Consider the following 17,918-nt stretch of genomic DNA (forward strand, 5'->3'; position numbering starts at 1 on the left):
TTGGTTATTTCATTGAGGTTTTTAGCTCTTTTAGTTTCCGTGTACCCGTCTGATAAGTTAAGGCCAGTAAATGTTCGCTCGTTTATAGATATATAAGTTTGAGCATATCAGGTTCAAGTCAAGTTTGGAAACAAAGGTTTAACACCCCTCATCCTCTGGTAGAGCAGAAGTCCGATAGCCAGTTAAGCAAGTCAGTAAAAAGCCTGGCCTGGTTGGATGTCATTTTTCTCTTTCAAAGCGTAAGTAGAAAGAAAGAAAGCAAGTGTCCCGGCGGAAGACAGTGCGTGCAGACTTTCTATCATCAAAACCTCTTAGTCAATTATGGCTTTTCTCGAGATTCAAAATCAAGAGAAATCCTCTTTTTGAAAAGAAAAGAATGATGATATATATAAATAAGTAAGCTGAAGCTGACCTTCAAAGCAATTGAGCCTGTGCAGGCTTCTTTCTTGCTTACACGGAATCGTCAGTCTTGCTGCCATGCCAATTTGCAAGCGTTAAGGCAAGGAAAAACCATCAAACTCCGATGACCAGAATGACGATTATCGGGATCCGTCAGGCTATTGGGCCTGGCATGGCCTTTCCATTCCAATATATCTTGACATGGGGTACCGAAAAACCCTAGCTCCTGTAACAGGGCCACTAAAGGGTCATTAGTCCTTTCTTTCCGCTTTTCTTTCTAAAGCTGTTGAGTAATAAGCTAGCTGCTGCAAGAATTGGTTGTTTGCAAGGGGTGTCAAGGTCTTTACTATAACTATATAACGATGGTGGGATTTAGTCAGGCAAGCATCAGTCTCTTGGTTGATGAGTCGTAGCATGTGGCAAGGCTGTTAAAGTTAGTGAAATTCCATTATTCATTATTAATGCGGATAATAAGGGAGTGCTCCGTCAATGTTCAAATTGTCATGATTTCGAACGAGTTGCCGCCTTGTATCCCGGGTGGCCCTTTCCAGGATTTCCTCAAGTGAGCTTCCCTTCCTAAGCTCGAGGAGGAGCGTATTATTTCGACATTTTGAGGCTCCATAGACGGAGAAGTAATAACGAACTGCAAAATCCTCTTCCCTTCTAACCCGAAAATCTAAAAAAAGGGGTGGGGGGACACCAATGTTTTCTATTTGAGGAGCTTAGAGGACAAGCGTTGGCTAAATACCAAAAACTCCGTATCACAACGGATAGGGAAATCGACATCATTTCCCAATGGGAACTCAGAAGAGTAGGCACACAAAAAACCTTCTCTTTTTTTGCGGGTAGATGAGGACTCCCTTCTAGCTCGTTTTGAAGACAGATAAGTCTGGACCTCTCTTTCTTGAATTACGCGACCCTCTTGCAAAAGGTAAGAGGCCTCTCTCTTGGCATTGGCATTTGCTTTCTTTCATGAGGGCTATAGCTTCGTCAACTTTGGTTGGCTTCAAGAAAAGAAGCGGTTCTCCCCATGTTCTGGATTATTTCTCTTGGCCAACCAGTGCTGATGACAAAGTCCGTAGAGTCAAAAGTTCTTGGAAGTGAGGCTTTATTAAAGAGCTTTGGTGGGTGAGGCTTTTTAAAGTGCAGTCTATGATTATGATGTGTTATTCAGTCTCAATGAAATTTGCCAAAAGGAGTCCAATTCAAGCCATCTTTTGCTGGATGGATTTGGCACCGAGGATATTCAAAAAGTGGGAATTTATACTGGGCGGGACGGAAGGGCACTGAAAGAGAAAATCGAACATCTTTACGATTGCCTCCTTTAATTAATCTTAATAAAGCCCAAAGGGCCGTGAAAGAATAGAATAGAATAGAATAGGCTGTTAGGGAGATGGAAGCAAGTCAAGGAATGAATAGCTGTATCCATATTAATGAATTAACTAACTGCGACAATAAAGCCACTTTTTAGACTCCTTGCATCGGGTAACAAGAGTAGAGTCATAGAAGAGGGCCCTATCAAGGGTAGCTGCTTACTGGAGGTTACGAGACGGCAAAGGAAAAAGGAAGCAGTGAAAGCGTAGAAACTAGAACGAAATAGGCAAAGAATCAAGCTTGCCCCCCGTCTAGTTAATGGGGCTGAATCCCGAACCTTACACAAGAAACTAGATTGAGAAAAAGACATTTCTTTCAGTTGAAAAAAGAGTTAGTCGGATAAGATTTAGAAGTAGACGAAAGAAAAGGACTATTATAGTATGAAGTCACTTCCTTTCCCGAGCTAGCTACGTCTCCTTACTGTAAGGTTCCGTTCCCCAGTTCATGAATCAGGCTAGTTCCCTAATCGAGTTATTTGATTAAGGAAAGCCCGTCTTTAGAGTCAGTATGAGCCTCTATCTATCTGTTCATCTCTTTTACAAAGTCAAGCTAGTCCTTTCCTTCCCTTCCTTCTAGGAGTCATCATTCCCCATTCCTTAAAACTGAAAATGAGTGTCCGCTTGCACTTGTAAGAGTAGGGTAGGCTAAAAGTTGAATGCCCCAACTGTTCAGGTGATGAGTATAACCTTTTTCTAGAAAAGGCTCGAGTCCTTGTAGTCAATGTTCCGCTTGACCAACCAAACCTCATCCCCTCGAAATTTGACTTTTCATTTTCTGCAAGAAAGAATCCACTTTGACCTCTTATCTTGACTGCTACTATCGGCAATTTCCCTGATTAGATTTGCCGATGTTACCAATCCTCTCTCTACCCTATAATGAATTTACCATGGTTTCCGGTTGTAACTCAACCGCCCCTCTCCTTTCCTTTCCAGTCGAGCTTCTTCGCCCTCTCACCTCGTAACCTCGGTTTCCCAATTTCATTGCCTTAACCTCGTAAACTCGGTTTCATGTCTTCGACCATCTCCTCCCTTTTCTTTTCTCGTCTCGCTTCTTCGCCCCTTGACATCCCCTCACTAGATAAAAGAGGTTGAATTGGATAGAAAGGATTAGATAGAAAGGCTAAAAAGAGAGTTATGAAAATATCCTTTAAACTAGCAAGGGAACACTTGAGATGCCCGGTCAGAGACCTAAAATGCCTGTAGTGTAGTAGGAATGGCGAAGTCAAACTGGATAAACTGAGCGTCTCACTCAAGCTAGAAGGGCAAGCCAGATAAATAATAGCATATCCTGATCCCGAGCTCCATTCTCTTGTCTATCCATATTCTATATTCTATCCCTAAAGACTGCTTGCTAGAAGAACAAAAGGTGGCCCTCAAAATCGCAAGAGAAGAATCAACACACCTAGATGGGATCCTCGTACCGGAGTGTGACATCAGCTTACATTAGTCTTTCTTCCTTAGGCTCCAATTGAAGATGAATCGTTGTCGAGAGTCAAAATCTCTCTTTCTTATTTAGTATCTACTCCGGCCTCTTGCAGTTCAAAAATCAGAGGTAAGCCGGAGAAATCCCCTTTCCGAAGAGACTGAATGTCAGAACAAACAAGAGAAGGAGAATGCAGAGAGAGTGAAGACGGAACGAAGATCCTTTACAGTGAATAAATAGGGACAAGTGATTGAGTGAAGGAGAATGAATTAATGAATGAATAAGGAAAGAGTATTTCTCTTTTACCGTTAAAGAAGGTGAAGGAGAAAGATCAGTTAAAGAATGAAGAGGGAGTTTCGGAGAAGAGAAAGAGAAAGAAGGAATCTTTCGTCTTTCCTTACAGTTAAGTCGAATTGATTCTTCAATAGTCTTGACTTCTTAATTACCTTTACTGGATTTGATCCCTAAAAATAAGGGAAGGGTAGACTTTGATCCCGTAAAAATACACTTTTCTCCCTCAAAATAGACAGAGGATAGACTTTTAGGGTAAAGATACACTTTTCTCCCTCAAAATAGGGAAAATGAACTCTTTTATCCCTCAAAATACGGGAAAATGAACTCTTTTATCCCTCAAAATACGGGGGGGGGGGGGGGGGGGGGGAAGAATTTATTTTCTTTCAGCTGCTTTCCTTAGGGAAAAAGGTCTTATGAACTTTTACAGTTATATGTGGATAGAATTTCTTTTCTTGAAGCTCTTTTAAGGTTTGACAGTTATATGGGGATAGAATTTGAGAATTCTTGGTCCTTAAGAGTTCCAAAAGTAGGATCAGAGACCGGCCGACTTTGCTCATTCACCGATATGACCTTGCCTGGCCCTATTTACCTTATTCATTCAATCCTTCAAACACAGTAAACAAAGCCGAAAGCAAGACAAGATTCATGAGACTTAACTCCTCTCCGTCTTAGCTTAGCCGAGCTAGCTTTCTTTTATTCCTTGATTTCACTCTTTGAAGATATTCCCTTATTGTTCCTTATTCTTGAAGGAACTGTAAACAAAGACTCAAGATTCATTCTCCTTTAAAGACTATTTATTAGTTAATTCTATCCTCTTCCTATTTTTTGGGATCAAATCCCTATTTTTGAGTGTAAATGTAATGGCGTATTAAGTCAATCCTCTCCCTTACGGTCTCGCACTCCGTCCCTCTCCCTTCCAGTCTCGCACTTCGTCCCTCAACCTTACGATCTCGCACTTCGTCCCTCTCCCTTCCAGTCTCGCACTTCGTCCCTCAACCTTACGGTCTCGCACTTCGTCCCTCTCCCTTCCGGTCTCGCACTTCGTCCCTCAACATTCTTGATCTTCTCCTTCTTTCACTCGGTAAGCTCATTAGCTACTTCACCTTAGCAGCTTTTCAATCCTCAACTCTCAATTCAACCTCAAACCGTCACCTATTTATTCTTGAACTGCTCTTTCTCCTTCCCCTTATACGATATTACCTGACCTATACCTATTTCCTATTTCTTCTCTTTCTCCTTAATGAGAGTTGACTCCTACACCTATGGATTCTTTCACTCAGTAAATAGGTGTTTTGTTTGCATCTTCTCTTCTGTCCTTTACTTTACGGTCTCGCAGCTTCTCTCTCTCCTCGCTTTTGTTCAATTATAAATAAATAACTATTTTGATGGAGATTTGTAGCATCATTCAAGTAAATACAGATTGAGATCGTAGAAACATGAGCTTGTGATATAGCTACACCTAATTCCAAACCGGTTAATGCAAGAACTATAAATAAAGGACCAGGATCCCCTATGAAATAGAAAAGATTATTCATACATAGCATAGTCCAAGCGGACCCACTTAAAATCTTTACTGAACTATGACCGGCCATCATATTAGCAAATAACCGTATTTCTGAGCTTAATGCATGAAAACAATGAGGGATTAACTCAAGGAGTACTAAAAAAGGTGCTAATGACAGTGGGACTCCAGCGGGTAATGAGAAACTTAAAAAATGAAGCTCATTTCTTTGAAATCCCACTATAGTAATACCAATAAAAAGAGAAAATGAGAGACCCAAAGTAATGAGAAAATGACTTGTAACTATGAAGCTATAAGGTATCATACCCTGGGGATTACGAAATAACGAAAAAGTCAAAGTGACCGAGATGCGAGGAAAAAACTTTTGTTTCACATTTTCGGATCCGGAAAGACCGCCTATTTGTTCGTTTACCAGGTTCGACACGAAATCATAAATAAGCTCTACCAAGGATTGCCAAGCATTTGGTACTGAGTTTCCTCCTCCGTTTTTAGTAACAAAATAAACCAGAAGTAGGACCAAACTGAGAGTTAGCATAAAGAAAGAGGGATTTGTGAATGAGAAATAAAAGTTTCCTATATTCATAGGAATCAATGGGAGAATGGCAAATTGCTCAAGTGGGCTGTTGGGCATAACCGTAAGAAACACTTTTTATTTCATCCCTGTAGTTCCGCTTCTTGCTCGCAAAATGAAGAAAGACTTGTCGGAAATCACCGGTTGGGTTGGTCCAACAAAGAAAGGCATGGGATGGGAGAGGCAAGCTAAGTGAAATCAAATAAGATACTAGTGCTACTATAGAATCTTATGAAGAAAGCACGGCACACTTTTATCTCCTCCGTCTACAAAGGGAACAGCTTAGCTTACAGCACAGCGTGTTCGCCACCACACCGGCTGGCTGGTGCATTGGCCTTACCGTAATAGGGCCGAGAAATATGACCCTTCCATTAGAACGCCCCATATCTCGTGACACCCGGAGCGTGGCATTTCCTTTTAGTTAGTCCGTCTAACTTCTTCTAACCCCAAAATGCATTCTTTATCAATCAAGTCTCATTCAAATCTTTGAGTGCATTGCCTGTGAAGAAGAGAAGGGCTTTGTATAGACACCCTTGAACCATGTTCGTCGCCCTAGGCTCACCATTATTTCATTTCATTCTATTTATGGGTTCGAGCTCCAAAGAACATATACATGGTCGGCTTACGTACGTTTCGTTGACCAAACGATAAGGTATACCCCGCTCCCTCCCCTCTTTCTATAGAGGAGAGATAAAGAAAAAAGAAAAGAGATATAGTGATCGTGCCGTAAGATCTTGTTCGTTTCTACTTGAGGTAAGTGATTTTCCTCGATTTTTTTGACATTACATAAGGTAGCTTGCTTACTTATCGCTTGCGCGTCGGATCTAATCAGAGTCAACCTTGGATTAGAAAAACCCCTTTCCCTTATTATCTGGAGTACGCTTGGCTTTGTCTAACAAAGGAAGTCTTTTGGCATTGCATCAAATTCTTTTGATAAGCGTTTCCATCCATTGACTTCTGCCCTATTCCAACATTAAACTAATGATTTTTGGCAAGCAAATTTTAGGGCACTAAATAAGGTAAGGCAAATCTATCGAATACCAAACATCAGAGCTAATAGGCCTAGAAGAGAAGACTATTATTAATGGCAGGCTAAGGCTAGGCTAATTCCCTTCGATGTCAGTACATAGTCCATTTTTGTCCATAGGAGCATTCCAGACTAAGAAAGAGGATGCAGGTAAGTTCCAGTACCATGTTGCTTCAGTTCTCTTGAATGTGATTTTCTTGCTCCCTCACCTGCTTTGAGTTGTCTTTGTGCCCTTTGTTCTAGGACTGATGTTCTTGCCTCTTTTTAGTCACCCAGAAAAAACAATCAGTGATAAAGATAAAGTGCTTTGGTGAATCTCTTATGTACACCAATCCTAATCTACTTCTTTTTTCCCAGCCAGCTAAAGCATTATTGAAAAAGTCAAAGGCGTAGGTAGAAGCTCTCTTATCTCTTTTCTTGCAAGCTATTTTCTAATTCAAAAGCAGTAAATACCTCACCTCAGGTTTGAGGCCTATAATAGAGAAGGCTTAGCCTATTGAAGCGGGGCTGGGTTAACTGCAATAAAATGTTCCACTGTCTGTATGTAGGGGAACTCTCTTTACATTTTTATGACTTGAGTAGTGAGATAGCTAAGTGTAACAAAATTTGTATTGATCCCTAGTTCAAGTCCATGGCTTCATTTCTGACTTAGGTTAGCTAGCAAGTTTCAAAGGCTTGCACTTTTCATACCAGGTCAGTCTCCCAGTTAAGATGGAAGGATTTACTGAAACTTTAACTGAGAAAGAAGCTGCTGCTGCTGCCTGCCTTGATTGGTCGCTGTCTGACTTGATTTCGATAGCCATTCCTTTGTAACTTGAGGACTTCCGATTGATTGGTTTTTCAATGCCTAATTTCTTTAGCAATTCCTTTTTTTCTTGTAAGCTTAGCTAACAAATACGAAACCACCAGAACATAAAGAAAGTTACGGGGCATCTCCTGGCTCAATACACCACATCTAAATAGAGTAAATATAGTCACAAGGGCTTCCTCCCCGAAAGAGAGGTTATCCCTTTAAAATGGAAGAGCTACAAACAAAACCCTCATGGATAACTGACATTAAGGTAGATCGGGCTACGCAGTTAGAAATTCTCGATCGCTTTTGATTATAGAAAAGATTAAGCAAGACGGTGGCAAGAAGTCCTACAGGTGCTATCCCACCAATCTTAAGTCAGACCTATCTTATCCCCCACTTCATGGTCACACTGAAAACAGCCTTTTTGAGTTCCTTCAATTTACACGAAGCCGTTCCCCTCTCCTTTCCAGTCGAGCAGCTTCTCCCCTCTACTCTTCGAGCTACTTAACTTACTCCCTCTTCGAGTAACCCTGCATTGGACTTCAAACACTCACTCTCCCTGAACTGTAAAAGAGAAAGACTCCTTATGACTGAGACAGAACAGGACATATGGCCGGTCTTTCATCTGTTCTTTCCTGAACCTGACGAAAAGAGAGAGATGAATGAGAGTTTACGAACTGAACTACTTCCTTCACGAACCTTCTTTCACTCAATCGGCAATTGACGATATTCCCTTCGCTACTGAACGAACTCGGTAAATAGGCAGGATGATCAGCTAGCTCCTTTTCACCTATTTATGAAGGAACTGATCTTTCTCCTTGGTCCAATTCAATCCTTCACCTTTACAGTCGTAAAGCATAAACTCTCATTAATTGAACCTATTGAAAGAGCTAAAAAGCTCAAATGAAACTTTAACAGTCGTAAAGCATCCATTAAATAATCAATGGGCCTTAAACAAAAAAGAAAGAAAGAAGGGAATCAAACTAAAAGCTAAAGCGAGCTCGGCAAGGCAAGGTAATAAATATTGTAGAAGGAGAGTGAAGGCGAAGGTTCAGGATTGAATTAAGTTACTCCACTCTATAAGGAATAGAATATCTAATTCTTCTTCTTTGACTCTATGTTATTACCTAACTAACTAACCAGATTCAACTGTAAAGGGGCGAAGCCACGAGAACGAGTTGGATAGGAAAAAGAGCTTTACCTTGTAGTTAAATAAATGAAAGAATAAATAGGCATAAGAGTTTAGTCGAATTAATATCCCTCTTATCTTACAGAGGAGGGAGAAAGAGTAAAAGAAAGGAGAAGACAGGACAGAGAGAGAGGAGGTAACCAACCAGCGAAGGATTTCATTCATTCTTTGAATAGGTTACGGGTCAGAAGGGAATACAGAGTAGTTCAGGAGTAAGTGGGCAGCAGAGAGAGGAGAAAGAACAGAAAGAAAAGAGACCGTAAGGCAGAGGAAGCAATGAAACAAGACATAGTTACGGTTCCGTAGAGAAGCTGATAGTTGGAGAGGAAAAGGAGTTCAAGAAGGTAAAGGGTAAAGGGGCTTCGCCCTGAGACCCGTAGGGCGAAGAGGCGAAGACGCGATATAAAGGAGAGGGTCGAAAACGCGAGACCAAAGGGAGAGGGGCGAAGACCTGAGACCCGTAGGGCGAAGAGGCGAAGACGCTCGACGAGAAAAGAAAAAGGCGAGACCGAAGGGAGAGGGTTGAGCTTTCTTCTTTTACAGTTGTTAGGATCGATACCAGTTGTTAGGATCGCACAACAACGCACACGCTCGATCTAGATGAACACAAAGAAAAAGGATAGAGAAAAGTTGCAAGGAGAACTCTGGCTAAAAGGATTTTGTATTGATGACTTCAGGTATGTACAACAAGAGAGAGAGTACAGAGAATAGAAAAGTACATTTTCAAAGCTCTATCGGACCAGATATATATATGGTATAGTTTACTATATATAGCTTTACCAGATTTAGCCATCTACTATATATAGCTATTTACCATATAGCTTTACCGGATATAGCTTTACCATATATAGCTTTACTATATATAGCTTTACCAAATATAGCTTTACCGGATATAACCGTTGACCAAGCTATAAATAAGTATCAGGCTCCATAGCCTAACAACAGTTACATCAGCGAGAGTACATTAGCGGCTTTATTACTGAGTGCAAGCAAGGTTTGGTTCGGTCAGTAAGGATAAATAATCTGGTGGAGTTTCATCTGTGTTTATTGGTCAAGAATCAAAATCAAAGAAAAGAGACCGTAAGGGATAGGTTCCGATTCTGCAGTGAAAGAAAGGAGAAGATCAACATTTATCTAGCATCCCTATGGGATTAAATGAAGCATTGACTTGATTTGCCACTGGCTGGGATGTTTCAAATCAAAGAAACGAAACGAAAGGAACAAGCATCTCCTCGGGCTATTCTAAACCATCCTCCCTGCTATAATTTACATTTGATGAGATTTGATCTCGTAATTGAATGAGCCTCGCCCAGATAAAACATCAGAAACTAAGAAAGGGAAGGGAGATGACCCTATACAGAACAAAGAACCTTTGACTCGACAGAAGGAAGAAGCGAAACTCTATTTGCATATTGCTCTCTATTTAGACGCCGCTCCTGAACTTATTTACTTACCGAGTGAAAGCTGAAATCTGTCTCATTCTTCTTTCGGCTTGACTTCTACATTACCTTGTGAAATCAGGAAGAATCTATTCATTAGCTACTGAACCACTTACAGTTCAATCAAGTTCAAGATCAAGAACCAATACAGACTGATAGTTGTAGAGGTGAAGTAGTTCTGTCGAATTCTGGCTGAGTCTTTCTTTCCTTCCTGGTCTGGAGAAGTAATCTCTCTTACAGGAGAGTCTTTGAGTTAAATAGCCCTCAAAATAGGGAGAAGATAGAATTTCTTAATTAATGGTCTGTAAAGGAGAATGAATCTTCAGTCTTTGGTTACAGTTCCATCAGGGAAAGAAAAGAGAACAAACCGAGTGTTTGAGTTCAATCTGGTGGAGGAGAAAGAAGAAATCAATAGGTGAATGAGCTTTCCCTTGTAAAAGAGTGAAATGGCCTAAAAATAGGGAGAGGCTCAGGGTTGAGGTTTCATCTTCAGTTCAGTCTCTTTCCTTTAACATTACCTAAAAAATAGCCAAAAAAAGAGACAGAGGGGCGAAGCTCTGAGACCCATAGGGCGAAGGGGCGGAGCCACTCGACCGCTAGGGAGAGGATAGACTTTGAAAAGAAATGGTCCTGTCAAGTCTCATTCATCTTTCTTCTCCCTTCTTTCAAACACTTACAAGTCGAATTAATCTTTTGTTTCAGCTTTCCGTCCTATTCCGTTGAATGAATCGAGAGTCTTTCTCTTTGTCTTGTCTCCCTTCAAACAAACACAGTAAAGGAGAAGAGAATTCATCTTTCGGCTTTCCTTTAACATTACCTAAAAAACCAAAAAGGGAAAACGTCAATTTCTTAATCAATGGTCCTACAGAGTCAAAGAAAGAGAATGCATCTTTCTTGTCTTGCTTTTGTCTCCCTTCAAACAAAGACTGTCAAGTTTCATTCTTCGATAGTCTTTTCGAACTCTTTGACCTCAAAAATAGCCCTCAAAATAGACAGAAGATAGACAAAATTCATTCTAGGTCCTAACAGGTAAAAGAGTGAAATCTAGTGTAGGAGCTTGACCTGATGATAGTTGTAGAGGTTCAGTAGTGATTGAGTTCATGGACTCGACTCGTCAGGTTCGTTCCAGTTCAGGTTCAGTCTCATTAATCTTGAGGATTTACTGACAGTTCACTCTCATGAATAAAGAGTCTCCCTTCTCTTTCCCTTATTTCTTTCTATCACTGTAAAGGAGAATGAATCTTGCATTTGAGAATCCATAGAATAGGAACAGGAGAAGGAATCTTTCTTACTTACAGGAGGGAGTGAAAGAAGGTTACCTTGTTCACTGTTCAAGAATAGAGGAAAAGGAGTGAAGCGACCTTGTTTACCGTTCAAGAATCAATAGGGACAATCAGGGAGAATGCATCGATAGTCTTGACTTACTCTTCCGGAGCTGTTAAGAAGGAATCGGAAAGAAGCCAGCAGTGAGACAAGGAACCGGGGACAGACAAGTGATTGAGTTCCGGAGCTGATCTTTCTTTCATTCATTTCCTCCCCTGTAAAGGAATAGAATATCTGATTCTTCTTCTTTCTTGTCAGAAAGGGTTCCGGGTTCAGTAGCTAATGAATTGACTCTTTCTTTCACTCATCAGGATAGGAAAAGGTTTGTTTGTTTCTTGCTTGAGTCTGGAAAAGCAGCTAAGCTAATGAATTTCTTCTTGTTTCCTCTTTCCTTCCGACAATGAATAGGTGAATCAATAGGTGAGAAAGAATATGCTAGGTGGGTGAGAAAGAATATGCTTTCCCGAGTTTACATCCGGTAATAAAGTAGAGGAAAAAGGAATACATATCGGTTCGGATTGAATGACTAATACTAATGAATAAGGTAAATAGGTATAAGGAGCGAAGCAACGAGAGCGCAAGAATAGTTCCGGCTAATGAGCAAAGCAACGAGACTCGAAGAGGGTTGGTTTCCCAAGTTTACAGTGAAAGAAGGGAATGAGACCAATAGATAGAATAGGTTAGGTGAATGAGCTCAGATGCTCGAACATCCTTTCATTCATTTTCTTTTACCACCTTGTCTTTGAAGGAATAAATAGGAGCCCGGAGAAGGCAATGGAATTGTGAGCCCGAGGTTACGAGGTCAAGGCAAGGAGCCAAGCAACAAAGACTCGGAGAGGAGCGAAGCCATGAAACCGAGTTGTAGAGGTGAAGGAGCTAGGTGACGGGAAGTATAAGGGGAAGTCGCTTCTCTGTCTTTCCTTCCTGTTCACAATCACTGACAGGAATATCGGAATCGGAGAATTCCTCGTTTCGTCTTGACCACAATGAATAGGTTCAGGACAGAAGATGCTTTCACCTATTTCCCTTGTGAAAGAAGAATAGTCAGTCCGGGTTTGAGGTTGAGTCTTGACTTTCCTTCCGCTTCAGTAGCTCAGGGCTAGAAAGGCAAGCAAGGTCAGGGAATATCATATAAGTAGCTCGACAGTAAAGGATTTCCAATTCATTTACTCGACAGGAATATCCTCTTCTTCTTCTTTCATTCTATACTCGTCAGGTGTCTGATTCAGATTCTTTCATTCTTGTCAGGTTCCGGTTCAGGTTCTTCAATTCAAATAGCTTTACCTCGGGAAATGACCTACCTCTTTAATAGGGAGAGGTTCAGTAGTGATTGAGCTGATCTTTCTTTCCTTTCTCTTTGTCTTTTACCTATTTCCCTTATTCAAGAGTTTCGGAAGGGAAGTAGTTTAGTCAGGAGTTTACCGAGTTCAAGAATACTGACTGTAAATGAACAAGAACTGAAGTTCAGGTCATATCGGTTCAGCGGCAGGTTCTTATCATCCAGCCTATGTGAAAGAGTGAAAGAATTGTCTTCTTCTTTCATGAAATTACCGGAGCAAATCCTTGGGAAAGAAAGGACAAGCGAAGGAGAAAAAGAAGGTGTAGGTTCAGTAGTGCAGTCTCATTAATAAGTAGCTCGACAGTAAAGGTTCAGGTGATTATCATAGCTTTATCTTGTTCAAGAATAAATCAAATAGGTTACGGAGTGAGGGATCATTCTTCTTTCGTCTTGACTGACTGTTCCGGTTTCACTATCTCTTTTCTTTCACTCGCTAAATAAATAGGATTTTGATTGAATGAATTTACGAGACTGTAAAGTGAAGGTAATAGCGTCTTTGGTTCCGGAGAAGGAATTGAGAGTCTTGACTGACTTCTACATTACCGAGTTCAATCAGTCGTTTAATTTAAGGTTGAGTCTTTCAAAGCTGCTAATGAATTTAATATCCCTTCTGGTCGAGCACTTCCACTTCGTTCCTCTCCCTTCTTTCTTTGTAAATAGGTTCCCGTTCCGGTCAGGTAATTGAGTATAAGGGGTCAGGATCATTCTTGTTTGTCTTGACTTTCCCTTTTTTCACTGTATAAGGATAGGTTCATGAGCTGCAAGAAATTTACTCTCATGTTCAGGTTCAGGTTCAGGTTTTCGGTTTTGTCGTGACTTCCGAAAAAGAAGAAGAATCCATAGGTGTAGGATTGAATGAATAAGGTCATATCGGCTCAGGTTCACAAGATTGCTAAAGGAAGGTTCCGGTTCCAGTTTCACTATCTCTAAACACTGTAAACTCGTTCAAGAAGGTTCCTTCAGTAAGTAATTCAGGATCATGAATTGAATATGCTTTACCTTGTTCAATTAATCAGGGATAGGCAATGCAATTGTGAGACCGATAGGTTCATGGGAAGGAAGGGAAGGTAATTGAGTATAAGGGTTTGGTTTCTTCTTCTTGCATTCTCTTCTGATCTGATTCATTCTCTACTCGTCAGGTTACGGAGTTCAGGATAAGGTTCATGAGCAGCAAATCTTTCTTTCATTTGTTTTCCCTTCCTGTAATTCATCTTCTCTTTCATTTTCTTCGTTTCCAGGATTGAATGAATAATCAGGTTCAGGTTCAGGCAATGGAATTGTGAAACCCATAGGGATCAGAGACCAATAAATAGGTTCAAGAAGAAGACGTTTTACCTTACTGTGAAAGAATAATAGTTCAACCCTACCTAGTTCAAGCAAGAAGAATCGTACAGGACAGAAGATGCAACCAATAGCCTAATTTTCTTACTATTACAATTCCTGTAACAGCTATATAAAACACTGAACCTATACAGTGTTTGAAGGAGTGAAGGAGAAAGAAAGAACAAAGCAATGAGACCGACCGACAGGTGAAGGAGTGAAGCGACCCTATTTACTGTTCTTCAAGTGATTGAATTCCAATTAATCTTTCGTCTTGACTGACTCACTCGAATAAGGAGAAAGAGAAGAGAAAGAGTTTACAGTTCTTGAATAAATAGGTGAGGTGATTGAGCCGTTAAGTTTGATTCTAAACACTATGAAGCAGTGAGACGAGAAGAGGATTTAATTCATTTACTCGACTTTTTCATCCAGCAAGCCTATTTACCGAGTTCGTTCAGTAGTTCTGTCTCATTCTTCTTTCTTCTCATCCAGCCTATCCTATTTACTTACCGAGTGGTTGAATAACGAACCATAACTGACAGGAATAGAGGTTCAGTAGTTCAGTCTAATTCATCTTTCCTTAAATTTGACTTAAAGAAACAAACAAACACCTATTCTATCTATTTACCGAGGGAAAGAATACAGAAAGAGGAGCCCGAGGGGAAGGAGCGAGGTTCAGAAAAAAGAACATAGAGTCAAAGGTGTAGGATCAAGAACCAAGCAAGTTGTTTAGAGCCGAAGGAGAGAGATAGTTTACGAGTTCAATCAGTCAAAGGATCATGAATCTTGTTGAGTCGAATGAATGAATAAGGAGTTTAGTCTTTTAAAGCAGCTCATTGATTCAAACATAGTAAAGGAGAATGGAATGAATCTTCAGTCTCCCTTCTTTCATTCTCTTTCTGTAAACTCTTTCTTTCTTGTCTTGCTTTCGGATTGACTTCCTGTTCTGGTTTTGTTTGGTTGATTCTTCTTTACCTCATTAACCTCGTTCTCTTCTCTTTTCTTTCCACTCTACTTTTCTAAGGAAATTCGCCTCTATACGATTTCTATTCCTAAATCTACTTATTCATGTGGTAGAGCTAGATAAAAGGAGCTCACTCAACTCAACCTATCTATATACCACCCCCCTTTCTTTCCTCAGACTCTTTTACTGGTTTTATGGCTTAGGGGGAATTTCTAGCTTGGCAAGGGTGTATGCACTTTCTTTGCTACCGGAGATCTGCTTGTCTTGTGTCTATGCCTCGGCTTCGGAAGATGGGCGTAGGGATCCATTTTTATATCTCAAACAGCTGCGTAGTAAGATGAGAGAGAAATGGGTAGTGTGTGTGTGGGGGCTTTGATTCAGTACTCTTTTTGATGCTGAAAAGACCACCGGAGGCAAGGGTAGGCAGAAGACAAGGGGTTTGTAGGGAACTACTAAAGGGATGTGCATAAAAAGGTCCGTATTTTCCCTTTCCCGCGAAAACTCAACTTGCAAGTGCTGGAGGTCATTGTTTAGCATGATAAAGAAGTAGGTGTCCACGGTAGACCCTTCTTTCTTTAACCCCTTTATCAATAAGCGGCGTAGTCAGGAGAAAATAGATGCAGAGGCTAAAGCCTGACTCCAAGGGATGGATTCTCTTAGCTAATCAGTTTGGCATTACAATGACTTAATTACATAGGGGCGAAGCAGTGAGACTGTAAGAGAGGAAAATAGGTGTGAGACCGTTCAGGTGAAGGAGAGGATTTCATTGACTCGACTGCAAAGGATTAGAAAGAAAAGGGACCTTTTAACCCTATGAAATAAGAAGAAAGGTAATGTAATAGAGGTTCAGGAGTTGAGTCTGACAGTTAACTCTCTCTCATTCATCAATAGATTCAATCAGGTTACCTCGTTCTCGAGTAGTTCAACCCTTCCTTCTTGTTGGAGAGGTTCAGTAGTTCAGTCGAATGAATCTTTCGGCTTTCCTCTCCCTTCTTTCTTTCTTGAACTGTAAAGGCTATTAGGATAGGTTCCCCGGAGTTCAGGATCATGAATTTCATATGCTTTGATAAAGGTTCCGGATCAAGAAGAAATAGGGACAAGTTCAGTAGTTCATGAGTTTACCTCGTTCTCGAATAGTGAAAGAATCATCCTCCCTGAATATGCTTTACCGACTGTAAAGGAAAAAGAGTGAAAGAAATAGGATCAGTAGCGACGAAGCCACGAGACCGAGTGGAGAGGAGAAGGGGGCAACTTTACCGATAGGGACAGGCAATGGGTGAAACCGACAGACAGGTGAGGGTTTAGTAGTTCTGTCTAATTCTTGCTTGAGTTCAGTGTTTACAGGTAAGGGAATCTCATATAAGTAGCTCGACAGTAAAGCAGCTAATGTTGAGTCTTTCCTCTCCTGTTCCGGAGTAAGTAAGTAGCTCGACCGATAGGGATAGTCAAAGGCAAAGGTTCATAAGTAGGGAGAGGTTAATGAGTTTACAGTTCAAGCAAAGAGAAGAGACCGACAAACACCTATTCCATTTACCTCGTAAAAGAGTGAAAAGAATCATCCTCCTGTTTACCTCAATAAATAAGGGAAGGGAATCGAGTCAAAGGCTCCAGAGGGAGCGAAGTGAACATCCTTTCATTTTCTTTGACCTTGTCTTTGAAGGAAAAATAGGAAGAGGTTAATGAGTTTATAGTGAAAGAACAGAGAAGAGACCGTACCGTAAGGGATAGGTTCAGGTTCCGGGAAGGGTTTCATTCAGTAGTTCCACTTCCGGTCATATCGGGGCAGGGTGAAAGAGCTAATTAATGAATTTACTCGACTGTAAAGGTTCAGTAGTTCAATCAGTAGGTTCACTCTCAGTCATAAGGAGTTGATTGAGTGTTTACAGTTCATGAATAACGGAACAATAAGTCTCATGAGTGAAATCAGTAGGAGAAGGAGGTTGAGTCTGAACTCTCATTCATCTTTCTTACGGGGACTATCAGAAAAGGGGAATGCATAGGAGTAAGTAGCTCTCCTGTCCTGTTTCGGATTGAACTGTAAATAAAGGATAGTCTTTGGGTCGAAGACGCTCGACAAGAAAAGAAAAGGGAGGAGAGGGTTGAGGTTGATTCTCTCTCCTGTAAAGGTTCAGTGATTGAGCGAAGCAGCTTTACCGAGTGGGACAGGTTACAGAGCGAAGCAATGAGTTGTATAGGTGTAGGAGCAGTTAAGAAGGAATCGGAGTTTACCTCGTGAGTGAAAGAAGGAAAAGGGTGTCGGTTGCTTTCGGCTTGACTTCCTGTTCCGGATCATAATATAATTGCTTTAGAGTTCCATCAGTCTAATTCCTCTTGAGTATTGATCTTTTACAGTTCAGGGAGAATGAGTAAATTCATTAGTATAGTGAATGGGGGGTCAGTCAATGAATTGAATATGCTTTCCCGAGTTTACTGTGATGTGAAAGAAGGAATCGGAGAAAGAGCTGGTCAAGAAGGTTCTCATCCAGTTGCTTTACCTTGTTCAAGAAGTAGAAAGAATCTTGAGTTTCGGCTTTCTTTCCCGAGTTCGAGAAAAAAGAACAGACTGTAAGTTAAGTAAAGGATTGGACAGGACGGAAGATGAATGAACCTATTTACCTCCTTCAAGAATAAATAGGGAGAGTCCATCTTCTCATCCAGCTTACCTAGTTCAACCCGAGTTCAAGAATCATCCTCCTGTTTACCTTGTTCAAGAAGTAATAGTCCAGGACTTTACTGTGCCAGAATCCATAGGTTCCAGAGTGAAGGAGCGAAGCAATGAAACCGATAGGTGAAGGAGCCGGGGACATAGTGATTGAGCTTGACCTTCTTCTTTCCTTCCGTAATTCATAAGGGAAATAGGTTCCAGGGAAGGTTCCTTCCTTCTTTTCTTTGAGAAAGGTAAACTCTAACTCTAAGCTGCTTTCTTTCCTTTGATTCAAGAA

The sequence above is a fragment of the Cucurbita pepo genome, chromosome 14 (assembly GCF_057944985.1).
Source record: "Cucurbita pepo subsp. pepo isolate OVF chromosome 14, ASM5794498v1, whole genome shotgun sequence".
In the NCBI taxonomy this organism is placed as follows: Eukaryota; Viridiplantae; Streptophyta; class Magnoliopsida; order Cucurbitales; family Cucurbitaceae; genus Cucurbita; species Cucurbita pepo.